We start from the raw sequence: 17,409 nt of genomic DNA on the forward strand, positions 1-17,409 counted from the left end.
CTAGACTACCCTGAATGTTCTCAGAATGCAATATCCCAAAAACATTGACAATACAATACACTGTAGTGTATTGATTGTTTACCCTGGCGATTGCATGCCTGATTGGGAACTGAGGCTCACTGCCATTGCCCCGCATCCTGAGAGAATATCATACTGCACATCACTAGCCCAGGAAAAGATCAAAACTCAAAATTTGAAGTACCATTTCTATTGAATGCATATTGCTTTTGAGCCATTCTAGACTCAAGAAATTGTAAGTCCAACCATTATAAGTTGGAGACCTTTTGTACTCAATTTACTCTTAAAATCTCCCCACATGAATATACTGAGGTCAAGGTATCAACAAATTGTAAGTTTTTATTGGTGGGAATACCATATGTAGTTCTCTATAATATTGTTTCATGGCCAACTTACTTAAGGACCTTGCAAATAGTAATGGACCAGTGTACAATTTTTATGTTTAGGTAAATTATATTCTTTAAGTACTTATCTGTTCAGGACTTATATTAAAACTCTTTCATAGTCCTTGCTTCTGATCTTTAGAAAATATATTTTTTTCATTTCTGGATTCTATATTTTATAGATTGATTTCCATAGAATAGGTCTGCTCTTTAATACAGTGCATTTATATGAGTATCCTGATTTACAGAGAGAATCATGGGCCCTGTAAACCAAGAGGAGGCACATTTATGCTCATAAGTAAGCAGATATTTACCTATTTGTTCTGATTTACATTTATTCTTTTTTTTAATTTTATTGGGGTGACAATTGTTAGTAAAATTACACAGATTTCAGGTGTACAATTCTGTATTACATCATCTATAAATCCCATTGTGTGTTCACCACCTGCTAATATCCAAAATATACAAGGAACTCATGAAACTCAACAACAAAAAAACAAACAACCCATTGGAAAAACGGGCAGACAAACTGAAGAGACATTTCTCCAAAGAGGACATACAAATGGCAAATAGACATATGAAAAAATGCTCAACACCACTAATCATCAGATAAATACAAATAAAAACCACAATGAGATATCACCTTACCCCAGTTAGAATGGCTATCATCAACAGGAGAAATAGTAACAAGTGTTGGAGAGGCTGTGGAGAAAAAGGAACCCTCATACACTGTTGGTGGGAATGCAGACTGGTGCAGCCGTTATGGAAGGCAGTGTGGAGGTTCCTCAAAGAATTACGAATAGAATTGCCATATGACCTAGCAATCCCTCTCCTGGGTATCTACCCAAAAAATCTGAAAACATTTATACATAAAGACACGTGTTCTCCAATGTTCATTGCAGCTTTGTTTACGGTGGCCAAGACATGGAAACAACCAAAATGTCCTTTGATAGATGAATGGATAAAGACGTTGTGGTATATATACACAATGGAATACTATTTGGCAGTAAGAAAAGAAGATATAGGAACATTTGTGACAACATGGATGGATCTTGAGAGTATAATGCTAAGCGAAATAATTCAGACAGAAAAAGCAGAGAACCATATGATTTCACTGATATATGGTATATAAACCAAAAACAACAAAAGAACAAGACAAACAAATGAGAAACAAAAACTCATAGACACAGACAATAGTTTAGTGGTTACCAGAGGGTAAGGGGTGGTGGTGGGAGATGAGGGTAAGGGGGATCAAATATATGGTGATGGAAGGAGAAAATATTTAATAGAGTTTTCAAATTCCATTTAACTCTCTCAAATAAATAGTAAAACATAAAAGTAATTTTGTTCTGTGACAAGAACTTATTCCCAACCATATTATCAAAGGTACTATAAAATATAAAACTGATCATTAAAGAAAGATACCTTAAAATTCCAAGATATGGCATAAAAGTCTATGACAACAAAAACAATAAAAGAAGATTCATAAGCAGTAACATGAACCTCTGAGATATTGTGAAATAATTCTTATCTTTGTCATATTTTTGTTCTCAAATGTGAAATATTTTTACTGCTGTTGTGCTTATCTGATCTCTAATATACTCACCCACACCTGCCCCAGAAAACTTAAACAACCATTGTTATATAAAGGAATAGATGTTATGATAGTAAAAGACAATGATTCATATATCTTTATAGTAGAATTCTAATATGTTTGTCTTTCTTAAAATAGGCCTTTTTCTTCTGCATTGAAATATACTATTCCTCATCAGAAGAGAAAAAAATACTTTCAAAATTACTCAAAACACAATCTTGGGGGAAAAAAACAAAATTAAATTACATGTTGATTTATTTTCTGTGTCTGACCCAATGATATAATTTTTGAAAAAGCACTTTCAGTTAATCAATAACTCATTTAAAATACTGTAATAAATATATGATCCAATTAAAATCAGTGCAAAATGTGATGTGATCATTGATACAACATGAAAAGAAAGTCAATGGAAATTGAATATTAGGTTTTAATACATATATTTTAAGGTAAATTGTGCTCTCTGAGTGATTATTTTATGTTTTGTCTATTTTTTTCTGACATACAAATAATTACTAGAAAAACTTGTATCTCCTGCCTAAGAACAGAATAATATTGCATCTTTTAAATGCATTGGATTTCTATATTTATTCTGTGTGTTTTATTAATTGGTTGACAATGATAAACTTATATATGTGAAATTAATGGTGATAGATTATTGTTAGATAACCACACTGGTTATCAATGAATAGATATTGGTTTGGGAGCATGCTTATGAAGATTATTTCTATGTAATTGTCCTAATAACAATGATTGCTATCAGTTGAAAAAGTAGCTAAGTATATATTAGAATTTCCTACAAATTTACAATTTTAATTAATAAAATAATTGAACATATAGCAACATATTATATATTAAGTGGGCCTACCAATATACTGAAGGGAATATATGATTTTATTCACCCCTGGCTACTGTCTAGAATCTTCAGAGTCATCTATATTCTCTTTTTAACATACCCTTCTCTCCTCTTCCTTGAGTCCATTATAGTCAGTCTTTTGACTCTAAAACACAAATGAATTATGTTTGTTAAGGTGATCAACAACTTTCATCTTTCCAAATTCAATAACTGTTTCTCAGCTATTTCTATTTTTCTCTCCGTTTGAAAAATGTCCTTGACTTTAGGGCAACACATACTCCTGCTCTCCATGCCAACTCAATGCCCATTCTATCTCAATTCTCTTTAAGGTCTTTAAGTGCTAGGAGAAGTCACGGCTCAATCTATGTGCCTTCTCTATTTTGTCTGCGTTAATTTCCTAGGTGATCTTATTTATATGCTATTATGTGCTCTGAATCTAAACTTGGACAAAGAAGTGCATACTGGATGTCTAACAGACGTGGCAAACATCACATATTTAAACTCACACATTTGCTCCCCATACCAATCTGTCTACTGATTGTTATCATCTCAGTATCTGCAAATTAAAATTAAAATTTATGTTACATTTATTTAATGTTTGACATTTAATAAAATATTCTAGCCCTTCTCTCTCTCTCTCTCTCTCTCTCTCTCTCTCTCTCTCTCTCTCTCTCTCATAGAATGTTGAGAATGAAACAGGACAAAACCAAAAAAGATTGGGAGGAAAATGGCAATGATAATACTATTACAAATAATCATCTTGATGAAACTAATGCAGAGAATTTATGTCAGGAAAATCCTTACTTCAGCTTTAAATTTGTCAATAAAAAGTTGATGATGATGGTGATAACTTAGAAATAAACAAAAGACAACATATATTGAATACCTGATAAATACCAGACATACTTTTAAGCATGTGGCATGGATTAGTTCATATAATCCTTGAAACTGCCAAATGAGGAATGGAGACACAATGATATGATATATTTCTTCTGACCATTAGACTATCCTAAAATACACAGAATAAGACAGAAGTGAGATACAAAATCCTGCATACAGGAAATACCAAATTAAGTATTTTGCCCCTGTAACATTATATTTGGGCCAAAGGAGAAATACAGTTTTGTTTGTTTGTTTCAATGAAAAATTACCCCTTACCACAGCTTTAATTAAGCTTTGGTCTGAGAAACTTGTAGAAGCAAAAATTAGAATGTTAGTTACCAGAAGATGGGGAAAGGGATTATTGATATTTCGTTTGTTTGTTAATATTTTCTATTAAGTTTGAATTATTTAGACTCCCTTTGAGTGAGACTTCTACCCAATGAATGTTTCAACCAGATGAGTCTGGGGTTGGTCTTAGAAGAAAGACATGTCATGCCAAGAATTAGTCAGAATGGATCTTGAAATGATAACAAAAAGATGATCCTTTTCTGGGAATGGTTGGTTACATTCAATAATCCGAGTAACTGCCTTACTAAATGTTGTAGATTTGGAGGAAGATAGGATGAGAAAATGTGTACCGGTATATCTGTATTTTTTTAGGTGGATCTTTTAACTCTCAACCATACCAGATGCCTATGTATCATTCAGTCATACCACATAGTAGTAGGGAGAGTAGAGGTCCGTGAAATAACTTGACTATCAGCCCATTGTTGAGTGGCTTTTCTGATAATAGGAACACTGTTGTCAGACTGCAAATATTCCAGAAAATAGAAACATGGCACAGATTGCTTTCAAAGGCCACAATAGTGTGGCTGGTGTCAGCTGATGGTAACCAGAAAAAATGTCCACAGTAGTAAGACACCATAGATAGCATCAAAAGGGTGTATTAGAAGTCTATGTAGTCAATCTGTCAATAGCAGATAGGTACCATTCTTTGCATAATCTAGTCTGTTGCACTGCACATCAGACAGGCCAGCTTTTGGCAGATGAACCATTTTAACATGCAGTGGCTGCCTCTGCATCACAATCATAGAGCCCTTTACTTTTCACCTGTTTTTTGATGGTGAATGTTTCATGATGATGAATCCAAGCATCAATAGCGGCAATCTACTTGGTGCCGGCTATAACAGCAGCTTGATGTGCATTTCATCAGGAAATGGGGCTTTAGGTTGAGCATCTTAAAAGTCCATAAAAATACAATAGGTTTCATCAAGAAGAGTATTGGAGAGAGTCTTAACAGCCTTCAGTCTGTCCACCAACTGAAGTGATCCCTTCCATTTTCGGTTGTGCAGAAGTGGTGGTGATGTTTGATAGCTGCAGCAGTCCAATGGATATGGATACTCTCATGTTTTTGTTTAGCTGGGGCATCAGTGAACCAGGCCCAGGCATTTCTGGGAATCTCTATGGCTTGAGGACCCCATTAAGCCAGCAGCTTTTTGATGTGGTGTCGTAAGAGATGAGTTTTCTCATGAAAGGCATAGCTGCTACATTTTCATTTATAGTAGGGCCCTTCTTGCTGTGTTCTTAAATTTACCATTTCCATTTTCACAAAGTTCATTAGTCCTTTCCCACCTTGTTAGTTATAGAATCTGAGTTGGCCAACCCTAAAATGTGCATATCAAGCCTAAAAGCCTTAATGCCTTGATGAGTTAGCTGTTCGGTTTTGACAAAAGCCTGAGAAAAAAATAATAGCTGCTTTTGTAAAAGGGTCAAACTGAGAGCTATGCCAGGTTACAGGAGTCCACAATCTCAATGAGTGCCTTTAGAAGTAGGCTGCTTCTCTAACCTGGAGTTCCAATCAGCAAAAAATAAGTCACAGAGACATGTAATCTCTCTAATACCCAATGGATTGAATAATATGGTATGTCTCTTTTTGTGTATGTGTGGTTAAGGGCCAAAGACACATTAGTTTTGTTCTTGATTGCTGTAAGCATTGAGAATTGGGAATCTGCTCATAGAATTTCAAGAAATTTTGCCAGCAGAAACAGGCTCTTTGATTTTGTCAGGATTTATCACCCACCCTTGCTGAAGGACTTGTAATAATGGGATAGTCAGGACAGTTAACATGAGGATTCTGCCTTGTCATAGAACAGACCATCTACATGGTAAAAACTTTGCAAATGGTGAAAACTTTGCCCTGACCACACACTGGTAGAAAGTGGCAGGGAAATTTGCCCCACTAGAACTTCTCTACCTGCAGCTATTTCTTCACTGGGATGTTTATCCCTGGTGCTTTTGGGATAAAGATGGGCAGGCATATGAGAAGCCAATCCCTATATATATCCAGTTGTAGAAGCAAAATCAGTAGATTGATTTTGACCTTAGGACACCATTTATCAAGCATGCTCTCTTCCCTCCCCTCCTGTAAACCCTGCACAGAACACATCAGTTGAATCTGGGTGTCTCCTCTGCCCACAGGAAAAAGCTGGATGGTGTCTTCCATGCCTAAATTTAATAAAGGCATACAAGTTTTGGTCCCCCAACACCCTATTTCCTCAGTACTCTTGGGCAACTATAAAGGTATTCAGTCTTCATTGGGACTGGAAGGCCTAATCCTCACCCCTGTGTTTTTTCTTAAAGCAGGTGAGGTAAAGGTGAAGGGCTGGGAGATGGGGGATTACAGTGTGTGGACTACAGCAACTCTGCAACAGTAAGCAAGGCACATTTACTTTCAATTTTTAAGTAGTGTGAGTGCTGCTCACAGTTCCCCCAGATTTTTAATCTGATGCACCAAAAATTATAGATCAGCTTTTGGCACTCCCTCACTCAGTAGCTGTAGCCATATTGCTTTTTGGGTGGGCTTGCTGCCTCATGATAACATTCTTTCTCCCTCCCCAAGGGAGAATAATACAAACCAAAGCAATATTTAGGCAGCTTTTTTACTTTAAGTTTTATTTTTTTAAATTTATTTATTGTGGTAAGAACTCTTAACCTGAGATTTATCCACTTAACAAATTTTAAGTGTCTAAATACATTATTTCACCTAGAATGATGTCCTTAAGATTAATGCATGCTGTCTCATATTGCAGACTTTTTTCTTCTTTTGTTTTTGTTTTAAAGGCTGAATAATATTCCACATTTCTTTATCAATTTATCTGTCAATGGGCATTTAGGTTGTTTCCACATCTTGTCTATTGTGAGCATACTACAGTTATCATGGGAGTGCAGATATCTTTGAGATTCTAATTTCAGTTATTTTGGAGGAATCACAGAAAACGATGAGAATACAAAATGGTGCATCTGCTATAGAAAACTATATTGAGTTTCCCCAAAACTTTTAAAATAGAACTGCTTGGCCATTTTGGCCCACTACAGGAAATCTCTGACTGGCTATGCACGTTTCAGAACTCCCTGTGGTATTGGCTAAGGATTTACTCAGCCTGCATTATGATTCTTTTTTTTTTTTTTAGTGAATCATACGTTCTCACTTCATCTTTTCATATGTTGATCCTTAATCTCTAATAAGCATGTAAAGCCATAAACCATGCTGGATGTCTGCTTCTAGAAGTCTCATCTGGTGACATGCACATGTTTCTGCTTTTATAGGTGTCCTTCATTGCAGCTCTAGGCCTTTGAGTCTACATGTTCTGTTCTTTTAAGTCTATTGCCACTCTTCCATCCACTTTCTATTATTTAGAATTTTACTGTATCACTTATTTCTTGTTGTTTCCATTTTAGGTGATTTTCCCTTAGATTATATTTTCCCATTCCTTGTTGCCTTTTGTTGTTGTCGTTATTTGTTTGAAGAGATAAAGGCAATAGTATGGATAACTAACTGTCATGCACAACTGGATATTTCTGGCCCAATTTTAGTTTTAATGTATTTTTTCAATGTCTTCTTAAATTTTCTGTATTGGTTCACATAATAGGCTTTCTTAATACAGGTCAGAAGTAAAATGAATATATACAAATTGATTGTAGTTTCCATTAATAAATATCTTTCAAGACTATTTTCTTCTTAGATTTTGTGGGGTTCTCCTTATTATATACCATAAGATAATTGAGTAATTCATATTTAGGTTGTACTTTTTTTTTCTATTTTATTTGTCTGCTTTATTTTGTACTGTGTTCCCAGTCTATGCTAGCAGATTTCTTGGGTCATGCTTTTATTAGAAAGAACAAGACTGCATTCAGGTGAATCTGGCCTGAATCCTCCTGCTGCTACTGCAGCCTGAGGCCTCTGCTTTGAGAGTTGCCTAAGATGCAGCCACAGCAAACATTAAGTTAAGACTCTGTGTGTGCATCCATGGAAATGCAATGAAATTCAGCCTTAGAAATTCTCTGAATTTTTATGTTAAAAACTATTTGTAAAATAGCATTTAAATCAAGCTGAAAATATTGTTTTATATTTACGTGCCTTTAGTTACAAATTATAGAATCATATATATATATGATATACTGTTATATATATATATATATATATATATATATATATATATATATAATATACATATACACACATACCCAGTGTATATATGTATACACACATATAAACACACAAATACATATATGCACTGGGACATACATACCTATACATATGTTATGATAACATGTCAATAAAATTGAACTGTGAACATTTATATAAATAAAATGCTTGCATGAATATCTTATTGATTCATTTGGTAGTTTCTTTGTGGCAGTCCTTATGTGTTAATCTTTTTTTTTTAAATGATTCAAGAATTCTCTTTTTGTTTATGTTTAAATTATGTTGTTAAACAATCTACTATCAATTTATTATTGGCAATAAAAACAAAATGGTAAATTAACATAAGTAGCGTCACTTTTATGTTTAAATGATTTATAGTTAAAATTCTATTTAATTCTTGAAACTGCTCTAATGGATATAAAGTGCTTTCACCTTTCATCTCTCTATTCAGTTTTTTGAAGAGCATGCTCTTGCTTACTGCTCTGTACATGGAGGAGAACAGAGATTTGCTTATGTTATTGTCCAAAGGACAAGAATTCTTAATCGTATTAATATAAAGCAATAAATGATTCTTGCTGAAATAGAGTAGTTTAGAACATAAAACAGAGAAATCCATGCTATGTTTAGATAACAATTAAAAAGAAAACAATGAAAAAGTCTCCAGCAAAAGAAAAATTACTAAGAGCAAATACACTATGACTTATCTGGCTCATGTTAATTTGGTTCCAAGATTTCACATAACAATATACACAGTCGTAAATTATGTGTTAACTCTGAAATTTTATTGTGGACAGTTGTAATTAATAATACGTTGATTATTTGCATTTCAAATACACTCAAAATTTATAATATCTTGAAAATGTAATGCCACAAAAATTCTCATGCTGTTTTATGCACATAGGCATCATCGTAAATGCTACAAAAGCCCATTTACCTGTATATTTTAAGTGAAGTTATAATCACGTTTCTCAGCCAGAGTGTAGTGAAATTATTATGTTCTTCTTAGAACAATGATGGATCTTGAAAGTCAAGTAGTAAATTACAGTCTCAGGAAAATGCCAAAGAGAAAATTGTGCACAAATATTCAGCAACATTTAGGTTCAATAAAGAACAATGTGAGAGTCTAAAAAAAGAATAAATGTCAAAATGTGGGTAAACTCCCCATACACCTACACAATTCCTATTTTTAGGTATTCTTAAAGAGATAAAAGGTTGCTAAGATTAGGTTCCTTTTTCAGGCAACTTTCTTTCCCTAAATTAGCTGGGTATTGCAGACCGTGGTAAGATACATTTTAGGATTTTGTTCTTAGTGCAGTTTCCTTTGTAATGCAAATTGGTATGGTCTTATACAGAACAGGTTTTCATTAATGAATTAGTGATCAGGAAAATTTTTTTTTTTGTTTTTCCCAGGAGATACTTGGTTATTGTATTTGTATACATCATTTCATTTACATTTGGTTTTTAATTATCAACATTAGCCTCTTGGGTCTTGTGGTATATTTTGATTTCATTGTTATTAACATAACTGAGAAGGAATTAAACAGCAACCAATAACAAACCACACCCTTTGGTAAGTAACTTAGATTCCCATTTCAGTCTTTGTTCTTCTCAAACAATACTGTTTATTTAGCAAAAGAAAATCCTGCCAGCATTAGAATTTCTCATCTAATATCCTAAAACCTCATATCAACTTTTAGAGAGATAAAGTTTATGAAACTCTTAGAATTAAAAAAAAAAAAATGACTCATAGTAGTAGTTGGATTCAAGTGCCTCGTCCCAGAACTGTAGCGAACATAAATCTGGAGATGAAGATATTTAACAACTTTTAGCCCTTGCAGGTGGAGCTTTATTATATTGGTCTCACCAGAAGAATATTTGCTCCATTATGTTTTCCTTAGCCCACACTTCAAAACACTGAGTAAATCGTGTTCACAGGTCAAAGACACACTTTCCTTCATCTTTCTACAGTGGGCATTGAAGAAATCCCTTCGTCTCTTATAATGCTTCTAAACCACATTTCCCTGCACTCCTGTTTATGGGAAGATCTTCATTGTCAGTATTCTCCACTGTGCCTTCTTCCCCCTGCTCTGCTTTTCTGGCCTCTCTCTTTGTGCTGCCATTTTCCTCCCCTGTTTTATCTCCTTACTGGATAAAAGAAAACAAGGCAAGTAGCTTGAGAGAAAAAGAGTGAGAAAATAATAATATTAATAACCAAGATACAGTGTAACTTGAAGAAGCATTGTTTATATTGCTTACGTAAATGCATTAAAATAACAAATATTACTTTATCTGTTGTATTATATTATCCTGCTTGCTGGCCTGAGATGTCAAATCCCCAAAGGCAGTAATTATTTCATGTATTAATCTCTGTATAAATTCTTCAGACATTACAGGTGGTACATTCACTAAAAGCCTAACATGGTAGTGAGTGAGAACAGTAAATATGATGGTAATTATTTTATTAACGTCATTATTATTAGCATTATTATGATTAGCATTACTTACTCTGATGTTAATATCATATTGAAACTGATAAGATAAAGACAAAGAAAATTAAATTTCCTGTGACATTCTTGATCAAGTGAAGAAAACAAGAAATAAGAGAACAAAAAAGACAGGTTATAAGTCAAAGTGAGGTATTACTGAAACATGAGCTGGTAGTCTAATAGCCAGCTATTTAAACACTGAAAAAAAGAGTGTTTTTAACATTATGCTGTTTTATGTATAAATAATATAAATAACTGGTTTGAGGCAAAAATTGATTATAAATCTAAATCAGTAAAGCATTTTATAAATATAAATACTTTTTAAAATTATTTCTACAAATGAAGGTTTCTAGAGGGCAGAAAATTTTTATCAAATATTGCCATTATGATCTTGAAATACCATTTTAAAGGTACTTCATAAACTCTACATGCTGATTAATAAAAGTTATAATTATGAATTAAGAAAACATAAAGCTTTTCCATAGGAAAACTTATGGAAAGAATTAATGAAGCTAATGTTAGATCTTTAGGACTCAGACAAGTTAAGATAAATGTAGGAACAAATGAGAAGATCCAACACACATCTAATAGTTTAAAAAGTAATAAATTTATAGAATGAAAGAGGAGTCATTTAAAGAGATAGGAGCCCTGAAAATATAGAGGAATCATCAGATTGGAGAATCATATCAATTCCCAGACCAACACCTAAATTCAGCTAGACCATAAAAATATCTCATAAACGAAATTGCACATAATAATTTTAGAGTTGTCCTCCCTTCTGAACTCTAATCAAAACATATCAGTAGAGGTAATAGATACATGTGAATTGCAGCTGTTCCCTTTTCTCTAGACTACAATCATTTTTGGCAGTTGAATCAACTGGTTTATGAAATATATAATATTCCAACACTTTATTTTACATCCTATTTTGCAACACTTCTTAAGGAACATAGTAGAGCTATATTAAAAAAGATATACCAAAAAGTTATAAGGACTCAGTGATAAGCAAACTGACAAACTGTAGATAACTACCATCATGCGACTGGTACAAATTATACCTTCATTGACTTAGTATTAAAAGTTAGCTCTCAGTCATCATTGGTTTTTTTGGAACATCAAGACCTTGAAGTCTCATCCACATTTTCCAGTTTTTCTAATTAAAGGAGACTCAAAGTAAATAACTTAGGATTTAAAAAAAAAAAAAAAGGAAAAGAATCACAGGTGTGAACATCCTTAGAGACTAATTTTGAATCAAGAATTGGCTTCAGTAATGTTTAAGGCTTCCTAATATTTCTGTATTCTCTTACAATTAAACATCCTTATCAACTGTTTGGTTTCTATCACTGTGTAAAAAATTATTTGGATACAGTGACTGCAAACACTTTTTTTTTTTTTTTTTCACTGCTTTATGAAAGAATTGTGGGGGTTGGGCGGGAATAGGAGTAAAGACCTATTGAGTGCCAGACGGCCAGGTTATGGTAGAGGCACAAGTGCTCACCACACATTTCAGAGCTCCTTTACATTTCCCAGTATCCTTCTCTGTTAGTTTGAAGTCACCCAAATTCATGTGGCTAAAGGAACGTGAGTGTATCGCTGCCAGGCTGAGGCAAATAAAACCAAAATATTGGGCCTCTATCTGCTTTCTCCTTGCAGTGCCTATGGTGGCCATGAGATGGTGGAATCATAATTGTGAAATACTCTGAAAGAACAATTACTACATAGAATAAAGACAGTTTACAAAATCCCCATCTAAACCAGTTTTCTCTAATGAGAAATATACTTTTGGTTTTTTTAAGCCAATGAGATCTTAGCATTCATCTCCGAAGGAAGTTAATGTTAATTATACTGATGAATACAAACTTTGAAAGTACTGAATCTAAAAAAGGAGACCCAAATTTATCCACATTCATAAAAGAGTATATAAAAATTTGATTATGATTTAAAGTTATCAAGTGTGTTACCTTTACGTTGTCTACATATTCTTTCTAAAAATTTACATATATTCAAAATTTTGGCAGCATTTACAATTATGAATTCATTTATTTTTAATTAAAGTTTATTGGGGTGACAATTGTTAGTAAAGTTGCATAGATTTCAGGTTCATAATTTTGTAATACATCAGCTATATATCATATTGTGTGTTCACCACCCAGAGTCAGTTCTCTTTCCATCACTGTATATTTGATCCCCTTTACCCTCATCTACCACCCCTTTTACCCTTAGCCTCTGGTAACCACTAGTCTATTGTCTGTGTCTATGAGTTTTTGTTTCTTCATTTGTTTGTTTTGTTCTTTTGTGGTTTTCCGTTTTATATACCAAATATCAGTGAAATCATATGGTTCTCTACTTTTTCTGTATGACTTATTTCGCTTAGCATTATAATCTCAAGATCCATCTCAGTTGTCACAAATGGTACTATTTCATCTTTTCTTATGGCAGAATAGTATCCAGTTGTGTATATATACCACAACTTCTTTATCCATTCATCTATCGAAGTTCACTTTGGTTGTTTCCATGTCTTGGCCACCATAAATAAAGCTGCAACGAACATTGGAGCCACATATGTCTTTATGGATAAATGTTTTCAGATTTTTTTAGGTATACACCCAGGAGAGGGATTGCTGGGTCATGTGGTAATTCTATTCTTAATTTTTTGAGGAACCTACACACTGCCTTCCACAGCGGCTGCACAAATCTGTGTTTCTACCAACAGTGTATGAGGGTTACTTTTTTTCCACAGCCTCTCCAACACTTGTTATTATTTGTCTTGTTGATGATAGCCATTACAAGTGGTGTAAGGTGATATCTCATTGTGGTTTTTATTGGCATTTCTCTCATGATTAGTGATGTTGAGTATCTTTTCATATGTCTATTGGCCATTTGTATGTCCTCTTTGGGGAAATGTCTCTTCAGATCCTCTGCCCATTTTTAAATTGGATTGTTTATTTTTTATTGTAGTTGAGTTGTATGAGTTGCTTATGTATTTTGAGTATAAAAGCCCCTTATTGGAGGCAATATTTGCAAAAATTGTCTCCCTTTCAGTTGATTGCCTCTTCGTTTTGTTGATGGTTTCTTTTGCTGTGCAGAAGCTTTTTAGTTTGATATAGTCCCATTCATTTATTTTAGTGTTTACTTCTCTTGCCTTTAGAGTCAAATCCATAAAATGCTCTTTGAACCAATGTTCATAAGTTTAGTACCTATGTTTTCTTCTATGCATTTTATTATTTCAGGTCTTATGTTTAGGTCTTTGACCCATTTTGAGTTAACTTCGGTACATGGTGACAGACAGCAGTCTAGTTTCATTCTTTTGCACGTAGCTTTCCAATACTCCCAGCACCTTTTGTTGAAGATGCTGTCTTTTCTTCATTATACGTTTTTCGCTTCTTTGTCAAAAATTATCTGTCCATATTTATGTGGGTTTATTTCTGGGTCCTTATTCTATTCCATTGGTCTGTGTGTCTGTTTTTCTGCCAATACCATACTGTTTTGATTACTGTTGCCCTGTAGTACAAGCTGAAGTCAGGGAGTGTGATACCTTCAGCATTGTTCTTTTTTCTTAGGATTGCTTTGGTTATTTGGGCTCTTTAGTGGTTTCATACAAATCTGATAAATTTTTGTCCTATTTCTTTAAAAAATGACATTGGGATTTTGATGGGGATTGCATTAAATCTGTATATTGCTTTGGGTAATACGGCCATTTTAATGATGCTGATTCTTGCAATCCATGAGCATGGAATGTCTTTCCATTTCTTTGTGTCTTCTTCAATTTCTTTTAAAAAGATCTTACAGTTTTCAGTATATAGGTTTTTCACATCCTTGGTTAAGTTTATTCCTAGGTATTTATTCCTTTTGTTGCAATTACAAAAGGATTTTTTTTTCTCTTTCTGAGATTTCATTATTAGTATATAGGAATGCAACGGACTTTTGTACTGTTGATTTCGTAACCAGCAAATTTACTGTATTTGTTTATTGTTTCTAATAAAATTTTGGTGGAGTCTTTAGGATTTTCTATATATATAGCATCATGTCCTCAGAAAAAAGTGACAATTTAACTTCTTCATTTGAATGCCTTTTATTTCTTTCTCTTGACTGATTGCTCTGGCTGGGACTTCCAATACTACCGTGTTTCCCCCCAAAAAAAGACCTAGCTGGACCATCAGCTCTAATGCGTCTTTTGGAGGAAAAATTAATATAAGACCCGGTCTTATTTCAATATAAGAGTGGGTATAATATAATATAATGTAACATGATATCCAGTATAATATAATATAATATAATATAATTAATATAATTAATATAATATAATATAATATAATATAATATAATATAATATAATATAATATATATAATATAATACCGGGTCTTATATTAATTTTTCCTCCAAAATATGCATTACAGCTGATGGTCTAGCATGGTCTTACTTTCAGGGAAACATGGTATGTTGAATTTCTTAAGTTAGATATAAATATATGTGGAAAGAATAAAAATTAATTAAAAATATATACGTTGTCTTTTAACTATTTCATTAAATATTTTAATTTTATACACAAAAGTAAATAATGCATAAATTGCTTAATACGTTTCCCCCATTGGGCACTGTCATGTCACAAGCACTCTGATCATGGCCCAGAACATTACTCTGCATCTCATAGCTCCCTTGTGCACCCTGCCTACCACTAGCAACCTTCAAAGGTAACAACTATCCTGATGACTTAACACTGCAGGTCACTTTTACTTGTTTTGGTGCTTTATATACATGAAATCACACCATATGTACTCTTTGTGCTTGCCTTCTCTTCCTCCCAGTTGTAGTTAGGAAATGCACCCATATGTTTCCAGACAACTGTACTTTGTTCAATAACTAGATTTTATTTGCCTTAAAACTATTTTTCTAGATTAGTCATAGGTACTGGACTGAAACTAAAGAATATTTGCAGTGGGGTGAAAAAGGACAATCAATTGCTTTCACAACTCTCTATTCAAAATAATAACTGTAAAAAGATCTATAAAAATAATCCTCACTACAGTATTATTTTAGAATTTCTATAAAAGCTTTCTACATATTGTAGGATGATATTAGGGGGTAGTTTTCTCATTGTAGGAAAATAGGGGGAAATAATGGAATATGGAAATCAGAGTTTCAGTATAATTCATGACTTGAATACAGATACATATGTAAACATATATGTGTGTTTTTGTATAATATATGTATACATACAAGTATGCATATATACCTGTATGTATCATACTTCTGTTTGCTGAAAGGGCCTAGAAACAATGCCATCCAAAAGTGCCAATAGCAATGAGAATACCTGGACCCTGATTTGAATATCTAAAAATCATTCCTTAATAAAAATAACTAAGGTAACTTGGACAGATAAATGGTGAGTTTAGATTTCAGGCAGAGAAAGTGTAAGCTGCAAATGCACATACTGTTGTGCCGGAAAGTAAGGGAGTTGTTAAAAAATTATGAGGCATTGTCAAAATGACACATGAGATTGAGATAGAAGAGGCTTCACTTAGACAAATCTAAGACAAATTAAATATAAAAGGAAATAGTGACATTTAGTATTATGACCCACTAAGATTAAAAAAAAGAATCTCATGAATCCATACAGATAATAAATAGAACAAATCAGTAATAAATGGAAATTAGATACATATATACATAAGAGACAAAGAACAGCTTCCCTTACAGTAGGAACATCAACTATTAAGGGATTAAGACTGGCATTAAAAATAACTTTTTTTGAAATCAGAGTAATAACGCTTTATTTACACATTAACTATCTATGAATGTTAATTAAAACTTGTGGGCTGAAGATTAATCAGAAGAATATTTTCATAGTTCCAAAATGCATGCCTCTATAGAGATAATGAAAATGATTAAGGAAACCTCACAGTGTAACAGTTGGTTAATCTGGTGAGGACTATAATTTGGGGATAACCTTACAAGATTTCAAATGATCTCAAAGTAAAAATTTTATAAAGTCACATTGTAAACTTCACTTTCTTCGATTTCACTTTGCTTTGGAACCCAGGGTCTAAATATTGAAAAAAGTAAACAAAAAACAAAAACACATTTCTATCAAAGACCAATCCAAATTAAAACACTAAATCAGGGATTATGATTTGAAATATGTATGAACATGAGATGAATTTTTCATTTATGCTTTATGTATGATGTGGTAGGACAGTTTTCTAATAGGCGTAGGTTATATTGATGACTTGCTCCCTGAGAACAGCAGTGATTTTCAACATTTGAATGATTAATATTTGCATTAAAACTACAGGTTCAATAACACAGTCAGTTAATTTTGTGCTCCACAGGATTTTAGATTTACTTTACACTGTAGTTTCTTTGATTTATTTTCTATTAATAGCAGTTTGCGTGATCAAATTTAATAAAATGGGTTAAGCTAGATATGCTATCCTCTAGATTACGTACTTTAAGAAAGATTTATTGAAAAGCATATCTAACTGTCCTCAACTATATTTCAAAATTCAGAATGTCGTATAAAGAATTATTTTATTCAAAATCCATAATTTTTCAGAGGTGTATTTGATTGTATTTCCTTTTTAAATTCTCTTATGCTCAGAAATGTCAATGTTTCATTTATCTTTACTCTTTCATATACAAATTAAATTGTATGCTACTTTCCCTTTCAATTTTCAAAGTTATTACACTCCCCTATCATAATTAATTA

The sequence above is a fragment of the Rhinolophus sinicus genome, chromosome 16 (assembly GCF_057876585.1).
Source record: "Rhinolophus sinicus isolate RSI-liver-muscle chromosome 16, RSI-T2T, whole genome shotgun sequence".
Classification (NCBI taxonomy): domain Eukaryota; kingdom Metazoa; phylum Chordata; class Mammalia; order Chiroptera; family Rhinolophidae; genus Rhinolophus; species Rhinolophus sinicus.